Consider the following 15,765-nt stretch of genomic DNA (forward strand, 5'->3'; position numbering starts at 1 on the left):
GGGGGGCAATGGGGCTAGTTGGTTAGGGCCCTGGCTTGGGATGTGGGAGGCACCCAGGTTGAAAAGTTCCCGGATTGCCTCATTCAGAGCATTTCCTTTCACATCACTCTAAAGCAAAGCAGGAACTTGAAATGGGTGCCCAGGCCAGTGCCCTATCCAGTAGGCTTTAGAGTGTGTGAATCTTTCTCTCTCCTACCCTTCCCCCCGACAGAAAGTTGGTGGCAATTGTTACGTCTGCATGAAACTCGGTGACACATTTTCATTTAGTTGAACATGTTCTGATGATCTCTATGCCCAATAATCTGAGCTCTCCTGAAAATCTGGCCACTTATTTAAGTGCCTAACTGGGAGCAGAGACTTTTTTTCAAAACCTAGCTCTGTGAAGGGAGAGAACCAGGAACTTAAAACCCAAACAACCTGGGTTCCATTAAGGAGGCTCCCTGCACCACCCTAGATCTCACCTATTTGAACAAGAAGCTGAATAGGAGAGAGGGTCTAGGAGAGAGACCATCCAGGTTGTAAGGTATGGTGATCTCTCTCTCTCTCTCTGGCTCTGGGAGACTCGTCTGACCAGGTGCAAAGATTGGTTTTTGGTCATTACATTGGGGAATCTCTGAATCAGGGGGGTCCTGAGATAACTGGTTACTCCAGTGCTCCTTCCATGAAGTTTTATCAAAGCAGACATACTTATTTGGATTAGTTTGTTTTGGCTTCTCGCTGCCTTGATCTGTGAAAGTGAATGCACTGATGACCGGTTAGGGGGCAGTAAAGTGGGACTTAACTTGCAGTGCCACACATGGCCACAAGTGTGTGTGTGTGGGGGGTGTAGGCAGGGCCGATGTAACCACTAGGCAAACTAGGCGGCTGCCTAGGGCGCCAAGATTTGGGGGAACCAAAAAGCGGTGCCCCAAATTTTTTTTTAACACTATTGCTTAGGGGCAGATACCTATCAGTCTCCAGTGCTCGGGCCGTGCCAGGGCCAGCAGCCTCTTCACCTTGGAGTCTCCCCCGCTTGCCCGGGGGCCACTCCTCCTCTCAGGCTCCCCGGCCGCTGCCACCGCGGCTTCCCAGGAGGGGGGCACCGCCGCAGAGGAGACACAAGGAGCCGGCCTTGGCTGGGGCCCCGCACCTGCTGGCCGAGAGCAGCAGGAACCGGGTGCCGCTTGGGGGGAGCCGGGCGGCCCGAGCCCAAGGCAGCAGCAGCCTCCGCAACAGCAGAGGGAGGCGGGGAGCGTAGGCGCCCTGGGCTCAGGCCGCCCAGCTCACGCCAAGCGGCGCCCGGTTCCTGCTGCTCTCAGCCGGCAGGTGCGGGGCCCCAGCCAAGGCCGGCCCCTTGTGTCTCCTCTGCAGCGGTGCCCCCCACCTGATTCCTCCCGGGAAGCCGCGGTGGCAGTGGCCGGGGAGCCTGAGAGGAGGAGTGGCCCTTGGGCAAGTGGGGTAGACTCCGAGGTGAAGAGGCTGCTGGCCCTGGCACGGCCTGAGTGCTGGAGACTGACAGATACCTGCCCCTGCCCTCCAGCCCAGTGAGTGTTACCTACCCCACCAGCCTCAGTTCCCTGCTCCATACTGTCAGCCACCCCAAGCTCACTTTGACACCAGTACCCTTGGCAAAGGGCCCCCTGATCTTCACAAACAGCTGTCACCGCAGGCCTGACAAACTCACTGCACCCCATACGTGTCTTACAGGGCACTTACCCACAAAGAGGAACGTGGAAGGGATCTACACAAGGCTGGTAACTGGTCAAGAGTGAGAATCTTTGTGAGATGTGTGCATGGGTAATATTGAAGGAATAATGTATTTACCTGAAAATTCTGCTTTACAGATTTGGAGTAGAAATTAGTCACGAGGGGATAATGGCCCTTTGGGGTAAGGGGGATTTGTCACCCTGCCTAACCTGGCTGGTGATGCAATGCAAGGTTCAATTGTTTAGCTTTGCACAATGGTAAGACTTTGAATGGGACACCATGGGAGGCAATGGCAAATAATTGAAAAGCCTTAAAGGTAAAAAAAGAAACATTACAACAGCCATTACCCGTTCTGACAGGCTGTTTATAATGCTAAGGTTACTAGTTTTTGGAGGTTGTCGGGGGTGACGGGGGGCACAAGGTGGAAGTTTCACCTAGTGCACAAAATATCCATGCACCAGCCCTGGGTGTAGGCCCAGAATGATACAGGCCCCAGCTGAGGATGCTGACCCCTTCTGAAAATTGTAGCCATAGTGGTCTCTGTGGGCACATTGGTATAAGTCAGTTGGGAAAGCTTGTACTTCCACAGCCAATGCTCTATCATATCTATGAGTAAAGAAAGAATGTCAGTTTCCAGGGTATATCTGGCACTCCATCCTCCCCTCTCCGAGGCCTGGTCTACACTGAGGGGAGGGAAATCCACCTAAGATAACACAACTTCAGCTACAAGAATAGCGTAGCTGTAGTCGACATATCTGAAGTCAACTTACCTTGTGTCCTCACGGTGTGGGGTCGAGTGCCGCTGCTCCCCCGTTGACTCCGCTTCCACCTCTCGCCACGGTGGAGTACAGGAGTCTACGGCAGAGACTTTGCTCTGGGTTTTAACCAATGCTCTTTTAAGAAGCTAGGAAGGACTTTTCCTCCATCATAAAATGATATCTAGTGGTGTGGGGTGGTTGCCTATCTCATCACATGCAAGATATTTGTCTAGGGAGGGGGTAATGTATTATCATCATTTTTTGTTGCAACTGCACTGTAGGCAGCTGGTGCATGTTAACTGTGCATATCTACACTTACCTCCGGAGTGATCGATCTAGTGGGGGTCGATTTATCGTGTCTAGTGAAGACACGATAAATCGACCACTGAGTGCTCTCCCGTCGACCTAGAGCAGTGAAGACACCATGGTAAGTAGATCTAAGTATGTCGACTTCAGCTATGTTATTCACGTAGCTGAAGTTGCGTAACATAAATCAATTCCCTCCCCGCCCCCCCGCCCTTCCCAGTGTAGACCAGGCCTGAGGTAGCAGTAGGACTGGAACTGCTGCTGTAATCTCAAGCACTGGCAGGGTAGCATCATGCTGGGCCTTTGCTGGGCACTACAAGTTAAAAGGAGAGTTTTAATGTCTGGTGTACAAATACATGAGAAGGGTAAGGGGACATCTGAAACTGTCCTGATCCCTGGGTAAATTTTGCAGGAGGGGATTAGGAAACAATGGTAACCTCAGTGATGGGTTACACTGAAAATCTACCACATGTACCACCTTGTTATTCCGTTAGGAGCCTAACAAAACTGTTTTCCATATGTACAAGCTGCCCCTTGTTAAATTAATTTTTTATAACACAAGGATTGTTCATTCTAAAACCACTGTTGACAAAATCAGATTGCTTAAATTGCCTAGCTGTTTTATCATCCTGTGATAGGTTGAACAAATCACATCTAGTTATGAAATGGTATAAGGTATTGGCTGGTAGGTAAAACTGCACAGAGAACAAAAAAGAACAAAAAAATCCCTGGAGGAAAGAAGCAAAGCTCTTCCAGGGAACCTAGAAGTAGCCAGTTCAGCCTCAAATGTCAGTTTGGCTAGGATGGAGGTGTTGCCAAGACATCTGGGAGATGCACAGATTCAGCACATCCTCCTGGACAGGATCTCCCCAACAGATACTCCTAGAGGGCAGGCGGTCCTTCCCTATGATGAATTTCCCCTTAGGGTAGAGCCTTTCCCTGCAACAGTAAATCTAGCTCCTCTTCTCTTCCAGCTTCTCAGATGATTAATGTTCAAACTGCTGTCTTTGAATGATTGGCTTGTAGTGATCATCGCAGGAGATATGAAATATCCAGGCAAGTGACATGTAAATTGCACATTATACAAATCAATATGGGGCAGGGAAGGAAAAGTTAAATAAAACAATTGGTCAGTGTGTGGGTTTATTGACCTCCCTCCATTTGTAATCAAAGGAATTTCCTTCTTTTTTTTTTTGAGTCGTTCATGGCTCGTCAAACCTCCAATAAGTAATATGATGATTCTGTATTTTTCTGTGTTCTCTTTTTACAATGAACTGAATTAAATCGAATACCCAGGAGATATGGAAAACTTCAAAGCCTGGCCCCAAATAATGTGCAGAATAGGTACAGTGTGAATAACAACAAAGCCTGAGCTTTATGTTCAAACAACCTTTTAAGAGGCTTCCTACGAAAATAACTTTTTAATGAATTGAGTTCATCTCAGAGGTTTGATACTGGAAAGAACAATGTAAAAGTCGATCCCAAATCTGACTAGCTCTCTTCTGCACATTCTCTGCTGTGGCATGCATAGCAGCCTGCCAAGTAAGAATGACTCACAAAAAAAAACCCCAGAATGAATAACCATGGAAGCCAAAATGGCCCTAATTAAGGATTTATCACCCAGTTTAAGTGGGGGGGAGTTGTTTTAAATCAGGGCACTGGTGTAGAATAAAGAAGTTGCTCCTTCTGTACGTCAGTCTAGATCCATATAGTGTACTTACGTAAGATATAGCTATTATAAAGGGAGCATAGAGGACATGAATATGCTGTTGGACTGTTGCACTACTGTGTTAGTACACTTTTACTCTTGCCCTAGTTTCTTAGAGGTAAGAAGAGTTTAGGCTCCTGTGGTCAGAATCTCCCCTACAACATGGCCATTTGACCCTGCTCTGGTGGTAGAAAGGGGCTGTTAAAACCAGCTTAGCTAACTAGCTAAGGATTCCCCCAGCAAGGGAGGATCCCCAAATTCAGTAGTGTCCCCTCAGAGCCCCTGGCATAGGGGCCTTGGCCAGGTGAAAGCGGTATGGCTGGGGTACACTTTTATTTCAGTGATTACCAGATGCCAGAACGACCCTTCTTAGGGCATGTCTACATTGCAATCTTCCCTCATTTCATGCCACACACCTGTGCAACCCCCTCTATAATCCACAGTCAAAGTCCTCAAACATGCATCTAGGGGTGAATTGTACCCAAGATGGTATGCTTACCTGGGGGCATGGGACAGACATGTATTGATCTGTGACCAACACTCCTAGTCACCCACTTCGCAGTGCGGAGGTAACAAAGGTTCAGGTACCTTGCCTCAAGCCAAGATAGTCCACCACTGCCATTTCCACAATTTCCTGAACCTGTATCTTTCTTTCTTTACTACACTGCCCTTCTATATACTCTCTTCCCATTCCCTCTGGAAATGACCTGATGGCTTATATCTCTTTACTCAGATTTAACACCTCATTTCCCACATGGCCTGCTCATGTTTCTGTACAGCTTGGTCCAGCTGTGCTAAACAGTCATTGGCAAACAGCAACTCATGTACAATTGCCTCAAAGATCTTTGTGGAAGATTGCAGACTGTTCGTTCAGCATTGCTTCATAGAAGACATTGAACAAGACTGAACCAATTACGCAGCCCTGCTTAATACCATTAGTGATAGGAAATGAGTCAGACAGCAACCATCTACACTGACTCGTCCAAGCATTCCATCATGAAATGACCTCAGAATGTTGGTGAAATTTTCTGGACAGCCAAACTTATGTAATAGTTGCCAAAGTCAAGCTCTACTGATTGTGTCAAATGCTTTAGCCAAGTTGATGAAGACACTGTAACAGTCCTTTTGCTGTTCTCTGTATTGAGGCTCCGATAGCACACCATTAACAATGTTACATAGCAGACAATCAGAGAGTTCTCTGGCCAGAACCTTTCCAACAATGGAGGGTAACAGATACCACAATAGTTGCCACAGTCAGAGTTTTCACCTTTCTTCATGTATATGGTGACAATGGTGGTACCTTTGAAGTCTTGTAGTACATCTTCAGTACTCCATAGACTGAGAAAGAGTACATGTAGGGTATGTCTACACTGCAATTAAAAACCTGCAGCTAATTTGTGCCAGCTGACTTGGGCTCATGAGGCTTGGGCTAAGGAGATGTTTAATTAGACTCACAGAATCATAGACTTTAAGGCCAGAAGGGACCTGATCATCTAGTGTGACCTCCTGAACTTTACAAGCCACAGAATCTCGCCCACCCACTCCTTTAATAGACCCAAAAACTCTGGCTGAGTCACTGAAGTCCTCAAGCCATGATTTGAAGACTTAAAGTTATATCATTTACACAAGTTTAAACCTATAAGTGACCCGTGCCCCATGCTTCAGAGCGAGGCAAAAAAACCTGGGGTCTCTGCCAATCTGACCTGGGGGAAAAATCCTTTCCGACCCCACATATGGAAGTCAGTTGGACCCTGAGCATTTTGGCAAGCCCCAACAGCCAGATACTAGAGATGTAATGAGCAGGCCCACCCAATGTGTGGAATATATCCTGACATTCACTAATGTGTTTCCAGCTACCAGACTGGTAGCAAAGACCTCAATGGTTTCTATAGTGTTTGAGAGTGCTATAGTCTACAACAGCATAGCAAGCAGATGCAGGCATAGCAGTTGACTACAACCATAGAGAGCACATGAAATGATTCCATAGTGATGGCCATAGACTGCGCCTAACATCTGCCAATGCATGCCACTAGAGTTCAGGAGAACGTGTGAGAAATGGTGGGTGGTGGGACACAAGCCATCAACATTAAAAACAACTCACATGTGTGTTCCGATATTGGAGAGAAATCCTACAGTGATGGGCAAGTGGCAAAGCATCAGGAGTGGTGACACTGGTGGTTGTAGTTGCACACCTGCACGTAGGCAGCCCGTGACATTGGTCATTTGGTGCTGTACCTGGAAGTAGCAGCACCATTCAGCAACATCCTTGGGTGTCTGAGCATCTCTATTCAGGATTGTACTGCTCACCCCACATGGGGAAGGCACTAGAAAAGGTGCCCTAAAAATTGTTTGCCTCCCTAGAACCTGACCAGACCACCATATCTGGAAGTTCATGCACCTATGCAGTCAGAAAACGAGCAAATTTACAATTACAATAGCTTTGTGGAATGTTAGGATGCTATGGGACAACCATAGCACCAGCCAACCTGAGAGAGGCACAGCACTTGTTGCAAGAGACCTGGCCAGGTATAGGGTTGATGCTGCTGCACTGAGTGAAACCAGACTCACCAATGAATGGCGACTTACCAAGATTAGTGCAGAGTGTACATTCTTCTGGTGAGGCCACCCATCTACAGAGCCACAACAATCAGGTTTTGCCATTAGCAACTCCATTACTACCAAGCTCAAAAGTCTTCCAAAAGACATGAGTGATCATCCTATGTTTTATGCTCCCACCATGACAAATGCCAACAATGAGAATGAAAAGTTCTACAATGACTTAGGCAAACTTATCATGTCTACCTTGGTGTCAGATAAACTGACCATCATGGGGGACTTTAATGCAAGGGTTGGAAGTAACGTGGTAACCTGGAAGCATGCCATCAGACAGCATGGGACTGGGAAAGAGAATAGCAATGGAACTCTGCTGCTCACTGCAATCACTGCAACTAGCAATCACAAATGCCCTTTTCCACCTTCCAGACAAAAAGAAAACATCATGAAGGTACCCAAAAGCCAAACAATAACATCTTAGTGACTACATCATCATCTGGCAGTGAGACCTACAGGATGTACAAATAACTGTAGCTATCCACAGTGCAGACTGCTGGAGAGACCATCACATGGTCTGCTCCAACTGTTTAATGGCAATATGACCAGTGCACTGTAAGTCATCATCTAAACCAATCAGACTGCTCAACATAAACTGACTTGAAGATGAAACTTCCCAAGCACAGCTCTGCAACAACATCATAGCAGCTCTGTCTGACCCTGCTGACTTGATTACTAGTGCTAATGTAAAGAGTGAGTGGGGACTCTTTCCGATACTGTATATCAAGCCCCTCTCACAAATTTGGGTACAGTAAAACAACATCACCAAGACTGGTTCAATGAGAATGACTCAAAAATCCCAAAGCTGCTCACTGAAAATTGTGAGATGTACTGTCAAATTCTTACCAGCTTTGGGCTGCATTCCCAAGCAACCCAACTCCAAGAAGACCCGGTCCGGGCCCGCCGGGGGCTGCTATCAGCCTCACACCTTCCACAGGCTGTGCCTCGATCAGAAGGCTTGAACTCTCACTTCAAAGTTCTTTTCAACTTTCCCTTATGGTACTTGTTGACTATTGGTCTCATGCCAGTATTTAGCCTTAGATGGAGTTTACCACCACCTTTGGGCTGCACTCCCAAACAACCCGACTCCAAGAAGACCCAGTCCCAGCATGCTGCGGTCCACTATCGGGTCAAATTCTTGCATCCCATGTCCCTGAAGGCAGTAAGAACATACAGGTTGCCACCTCCAATTTCATACACAGCTGACTATGACCCCCCTAACCCGTCCACCTCGGACTTAGTGTAGAGGATTCATCAAATCCAGGAAGAAGTTAGGTGCCACCTGGAAAAAACAACAGCCTACTGCAAACAACATGCAGACTCACATCATCAACCAGGCCTCCAGGAGACAAAAAGTGTGGCTCCTAATATAGCACTTGTGGATGAACAAACCCTTGCATAAGTTAGACTTCCAGTTCCTTGTCCCTTATCAAATCCCCTGCCAAGTTAGTCCGGTTACTGTTGAACACTTCCTACCCCGATTTCTGAAGAAACACCCAGAATTCCACATGTCCCTCCTGAAATCATATACCAAAAATTCATTTCCGCACAGGACCCAGCCACCTCCACCGCCAGTGCATGTACAAGGCCAGGAGGAATACGTCATGAGATCTTGGAGTCCAGTACATGAGATCTTGTAGTCTAAAAGCCAGCAGAGTAAACATTTATACCTGATTGACTAGGAAGGCTGTGGCCCTGAGGAGCATACGTGGGAGCTAGTAGAAAATGTTCATGTTCCCACCCTAATACAAGCCTTCCATGAGGCCCAGCTCCCAGATGGGGGGTCAGGGGTGATATCAGGCATCAAAGGTCTTGAACCCAAGTCTGGGGGAATTCTGGGAGTCATCACAGTGCAATTCTCCATGCTGGAACTCACAGAGAACAGCTGGGACCTGGATCCATGAAGCCCAACTGGGACACAAGCCCTGCCCCTACACTCTGATGTGGACAGATCCAAGGCTCCTGACTGGGCCACGGTCCCTATTTAAGCCAGAGGAGGAAACAGGAAGTTGTCTGTAAAACTGGGCTCCATTCTGTGATGGACTGCTTGCCTGGCATTTACCGGTTCATGTTTTCTGATCCTGACCTCCTGATATCCTAACTTGGCCTGACTCCTGATATCTGACTCCTGAGCCCTGCCTTCTGGTTTGTCTCTTGATTCTGATCTCCTGGTACTCCAACCCACCCTGATTCCGGGTAATTGGCTCCCGATCCCCGGACACTCAGCCCATGCTTGATGCTAACCCCTAAGCCAGGCCACTTTTACCCTGGCCCTTGCACCATGGCCCCAGTGTAAGTTAGACATTCTCTAGGTTGACCTAACTTGCACTAGCTGGAAACAGTCCATAAAGGACTATCTGCTAGCTGAGTACAGCTGGAGCAAAATGTACTTTGGTCACTCCCCCACTCCACACCCACTGCGCCCCTGCATGAGATGGCACTGAAGAAGGGTATGCCAGCTTTGTACCTACCGGCATGCCTCCATCACATCAGAGATACTCCTGGAAAGCTCCAAGGAGCCTGTAAGAGTGCATGGCCATCCCTCCCTGTCAATCTCGGAGGAAGGCCATGCCCCCTCGCTGTCTTCTTTCCTAGAAAAGCAGTCTGAAACAGGGGAAATTAGCTGTCTCTGGTGCCCAGGTCCTCTGAGCTGGAGTGGGCAGTGATCAGTCTCTGGGGCTTGAGTCCTAGGCAGAGTGGGGTCTAGGGCTCTGGCCCTCAAGCAGGGCAGCACAGCAATCAGTCTAGAAGCCCAGGCCCTCAAGCATGGTGGGATACCAAACAATTTAGGGGGGTCTCTGACCCTCAGGCAGGGTGGTGCAGTCATCAGTCTATGAGCCTATAGACCTTCAAGTAGGGCGGGGCACCAAACAGTCTATCAATCAGTCTATCAGCCCTCAGATAGATAGGACAGAGCAGGGAATAGTCATGGAGCCCAGGCCCTGAGGCAGGGTGAGGCACCACACAGTGTAAGGCTCCAGCCCTCAGGCAGGGCAGAGCAATGAATAGTCTAGGGGCCCAAGCCCTTAGAAAGGGCAGAGCACCAAATAATCTAAGGCTCCAGCTCTCAGACAGGGCAGAGTGATAAAGAGTCTAGTGTTCTAGCTCTGGCAGATGGTAGACTAAGACAGGCCTCCTGGACTAAGATGGGGAGGCTGCCACCCTACTCCACCGGGTCCCAGCCGAGAGCCCTAACAGTGGTAGAGTGTTCTGCCACTAGGTCAGTGGGGAATCCAGCCGCAACACACTGACTTGGATTCAGGCAGCAATGCAGCCGGACTGGAGTCGGCTGTCCCTGGGCTCCTTCCTACCCTCCCCTTTGGGTGTACCTGGATCCCAGGGTCACCCTCCATCTCCCCAGGGTACACTGCCAGTGGTAGTCCCAGCAGCTTCTCGGTGTCTGGGGTGTCCAGTAGCTCAGGTACGTCTGACAATTCCTCAGCACAGAAGAGGTCCTCTTTGGGTTCCTGCTCCAACAGTTTGTAGGGAGCATCTGTCTCCCTCAGTGCCTCCAGCTCAACTGAGCTGCAGGGCCCGCCTTTTGTATTTGCCTCTTGTACCACACCCACATGTCCGGAATAGTGGGCCTGGCCTTCCTGGCCCTGCCGACCAGGGGGCAGGCAGTGGTTCCCCCCTGTCAATCTTGGAGGGAGGTCATGACCCCTTGCTACAGAGCCTAAATCACTTTTGAAAATGGGATTTATCTCCTAAGTGACTTAGATGCTTTTGAAAGTTTTACCCTTCATGCTTAGTACTTCTGCAGGAATATAACGTCAAGTATTTATTTAGATAAAACTGTTTATGTCATACTTCGGGCACATTGGCTACATTTGTTTAGCATTTCAAAAATGCTTCAATTGTTCATAAAAACACTGACATTGGGTGCTAATTTTTTAGTGTTAACTTTTATTTTCTATTTTTGGAGACAATACCCGCTGTCTTTTGAGCCATTTTGTGTCTGACATCTATCTGGCATTACAAACATCCCTGTCCTATATAAAAACACATCCTAAAGAAATGCAATAGAAATCTCCTATCTTTTAGGAATACTTAAACTTTCCCTGATTATGTTTTAATGGCAGAAAAGTGTTACAAAATATTAAAAATAAGAATGTCTGTAACTCATTAAATTGGTGCAGGAGTTTTCTTCTTTTTTTAAACAAGATGTCTGTAAAGCCATGTGATGTATAGACACAAAGAAATTATGTTCTATATTAATTTTTGCCATCCACAGGATTTGAAATTGCTGTTAGTTGTTGAGTCCATATTGAAAGCCCTACCTAGCTAAAACTTGATGTGAGCTTTGCAACATGAAATGAGGAGTTATGAGTAAAGCTGTGTATTACAGCTGCCCAGTCTAGATTCTCCTGAGAACACAAGACTCATTACCTGTAGGATACTGCACAGCCATTAGATGGTAATGGCTTTCAGTTGCACTCAGTATCAACCTGGGCTGCATTTAAGCTGGCACCCTACTGAAGAAAGGCCCCATAACCCATTATCAATGCTCAGTCATAAACTCCCACTCATTCCTTCTTATTCCTTTTACAACCATCTCAGGTGAGAATTAACACAGCAGTTCACACGAGCCAGATTGAGTATTACCCAAGACAACTGTGTTTTAAAGACTAAAAAGAGGAGCTGGTATCCAGATAACTAGCTTGGGACACAACAGTGGAGTTATAGAACAGCTAAAGATTTAGTCCTTTTATATGCTGTACTCTCACAGAACTAGGATTGGGCTTTCAAGGCATCACCCTTCACTATGGGCACTGCAGAGTCGCACTGACCCAGAGTTCCAATAGGTCTTGTGCTTGAAGTAGAATCTCTTTGCAGCGTCCACTTGATGGTAGCTAGGCATGAAAGGGAAGAGCCCTTCACAAATAAATACTAGCCCTGAAATGCTGGATTATTTTCTTCCTGTGTCTAGATAGCAGTTGGACAAAGTGCAGGAAATACTGACATTCAATACAAAAATGAAGGGTTGGGGTGGAATTTTCAAAAATAGCTAAGTGACATAGAAGCACAAATTCCATCAAGAGCCAATAGTCACTTAGCTATTTTTGAAAATTCCATCCTTGTTTCCTGCTGCTCAAGAGCCACAGTTTGCTCTAGGACAGTGGTTCTCAAACTATTTTTTTTTTTTTTGCGGACCACCTGAAAATTGCTGAGGGTCTGGATGGAGCACTTAATGATCTTTCCAAATGTTGTTTGTACCGTTTACTAATGGTTGTAAAGCACTTTGGATAAAAGCACTGTATAAAAAAACCCTTAATAATTAACATTTTTTGTTTTATAAATAAAAGCACACAACTCATTTTTTAATATCAGTAGTCTTACTTTTCTAATGCGATGGATGTGCCCTCTCTCCCCCGCCGCAGCAGCCCCAGAGCTGGGACTGGGAAGAAGTGGGGTCTTTCCCTGGCAGCCGCAGCCCTGGAGCTGGGGAAAGGCGCCTCATTTTCTGGCCGCCGCAGCCCTGCACATCCCAAATTCCCCCCACACCTCTTCTCACCCCACTGCCCACTCCCACCTACCACCTATTCCCCCCAAGGCCACCACCTCACCTTACATGTGCATCTTCTCCAGGGTCCAGGCACTTAATTAGTGAAGCCATGCCTACGCGGCTCAGCTAATTAGGTGGGTGGCCCTTTATTCTCTCATGTGTGGCCGCCCTGGTGCGCACCTTAGAGGCATCTATCCATGGACCACCTGAATGGAGCTTGCAGACCACTGGTGGTCCATGGACCACAGTTTGAGAGCCTCTGCTCTAGGCAGAGTCCTGAGCAAGGGGGATCAGAAACTTGCTTTCTCCTTGTCCAAATTGGGTGGTAACTTTACTACTGGCCCATTCCTCCACCTACCTGGCACTGGCTCAGCTACTCCGGCCTATGATTAAATGGGGTGGAATCAAGGCTTCATACATTCTCCAGCCCTCCCTACTTCATGGAAGTAGTAAATAGGAAAGTGTCCACACAAACTCCTATGTGCTTGGACTCAAGGTCCATGTAACACATGCTGAAGACATAAGGGGAATTTCAAGCCAGACTCTAACTCCAATATTGCCATTAGATTCCTGCTGAGAATAGAACAGTGTTTGTGAAGAAATACTCAATATTGGTTACACTCCACTTTATTATCGGCAGCTTACAATAGTTGTTTCAGGTAATTTGGTACAGCTCTATTTTTTTTTTAAAAAAAGCCTTTGTTTTTACTCAAATGTCTTTATATACATGAAAGTCTGTGATGTATAACCTTTCATAACACTTGAGCATTACATTTTTCTTAGTAATGGATTTCATCTTGTACCTGACAGTCTGCTCTTGAAACTTATAAGCATAAAATTAAAATACCAAACAACTTCTAAAATAGTACTTTGAATTAGCAGGTTTTACACAGGGTTTGATAAGCATTTCCCCCTATAATTTCCAAGGTGCCCATCTCAGATGATGTTCATCCCTCTTATCCCGCATGCACGGTACTTTCTAACTCGCTATGCTTTTTACCACATGCTTAAAAGAATTCAGAAAGGCACAAGGAAAATTATTTTAAAAATTCTCTAGTGCTTACAGAAAAAAATTAACTACTGCAGGTTGTGAAGGTCTTTTTTTGTTGGTTGGGGGGGATTTGCGATGGTCAGAAAAGCATTGTAAAAATATGACAATATCACAAGAGACAAGGTGGAGTATTGTGATTTCCAATGAGCCACAATGTTTTTGATGTTATTCTATGTAGCATTGTCCAAAAAAGAATATTTTTGGAAACATGATGTCAGCATCAGTTGCCAGATCCTGCCACTCTTACTCAAGCTGAATAGTGTCTTATTCATCAGATAGTCCTATCGGAGGGGGGAAGGAATGGTGGGGAGAGACTAGCAGGAAATACTCAGGTTACTACTCAGTGTGAATGCTGAAGGAAGAATCTGTACCTATTACATTATTTTAGGGACATGCTACTCCTAGAAAACCTATTTCTAGAAATTATGTTGCAGTTTAGCTTTTCAGGCATGTTTGTAGTTTAAACACATATTTAGAAAAGACTGGCATATGTGTGCAGGGTGGAGGTATGTCAGTTACATGTACTCTATTGCTTTGGGTTTTGACATAACACTTTTTGTGGGATAGTTTCTATAAACATGAGAAGAACAGATGAAAAGCAAATATAAAAGCTAATCATCATTTTATTTTATTATCACATAGAGTTGTCAAAGTTAGAAATGGAAAAAACCTCTTAGGTGAGCCATGTCTTCCTCCTTATCAATGCATTTCCCTATCGATATTTTCTCATGTTCAAATCTAGTCTAAAGAACCACTAGGAATGAAGCTTCCACCATGTCCCTGGTAAAGGGAGACTTTTCCATATTCCACCCCTATTCTATAATTGACTGTCTCTATTTATCCAAAAAGAAAAGGAGTTACTCAGGTTACTACTCAGTGTGAATGCTGAAGGAAGAATCTGTACCTATTACATTATTTTAGGGACATGCTACTCCTAGAAAACCTATTTCTAGAAATTATGTTGCAGTTTAGCTTTTCAGGCATGTTTGTAGTTTAAACACATATTTAGAAAAGACTGGCATATGTGTGCAGGGTGGAGGTATGTCAGTTACATGTACTCTATTGCTTTGGGTTTTGACATAACACTTTTTGTGGGATAGTTTCTATAAACATGAGAAGAACAGATGAAAAGCAAATATAAAAGCTAATCATCATTTTATTTTATTATCACATAGAGTTGTCAAAGTTAGAAATGGAAAAAACCTCTTAGGTGAGCCATGTCTTCCTCCTTATCAATGCATTTCCCTATCGATATTTTCTCATGTTCAAATCTAGTCTAAAGAACCACTAGGAATGAAGCTTCCACCATGTCCCTGGTAAAGGGAGACTTTTCCATATTCCACCCCTATTCTATAATTGACTGTCTCTATTTATCCAAAAAGAAAAGGAGTACTTGTGGCACCTTAGAGACTAACCAATTTATTTGAGCATGAGCTCAAGTGAGCTACAGCTCACTTGCATCCAATGAAGTGAGCTGTAGCTCACGAAAGCTCATGTTCAAATAAATTGGTTAGTCTCTAAGGTGCCACAAGTACTCCTTTTCTTTTTGCGAATACAGACTAACACGGCTGTTACTCTGAAATCTATTTATCCAAGTTCTTATACGCCCCCCATTGTACATATAAAGATATATTTGTCTCTTTTTCTCTTGTCCTACATGCCAGCAGTGATTGGACTATGTTTATTTTGTCTGAATATTTTTTGTGGTATAACATGATGTTTTGTGGGGAGGTTATTTCAAAGGAGTGGGTTTTGTATTTTGCTCTGAACATACTAGTATTCATTATAATTCTGATTTCCATGAATGACTTCCAAATCCCTGGGTCAACTGCTGAGAAACCTTTGTTTCTTTCACACACCAGTGTCACTTTTGAGGTTGACAGATCCATTGTTTCAGTGGAGCATAGCTGACATGAGTGGTGATGATAACCATGAAGATTGAGACAGTCATCCAAATAACTTGAGTCAGTTCTAAGCATGGTTTTGAAGACGAGGATAAACCTTGATTTTGACATTGTATTCCATGAGCCGTTAGAGAACAGAGTAGGGGCTAGAGTGATGTGCTCTCATGGGCATATGTTGTTTAGGACACTCTTTTCTTCACAATTTTGCATCAACTGCATTCTGTTCTGAGTGCATT

Source organism: Natator depressus, chromosome 2 (genome assembly GCF_965152275.1).
Source record: "Natator depressus isolate rNatDep1 chromosome 2, rNatDep2.hap1, whole genome shotgun sequence".
NCBI lineage: Eukaryota > Metazoa > Chordata > Testudines > Cheloniidae > Natator > Natator depressus.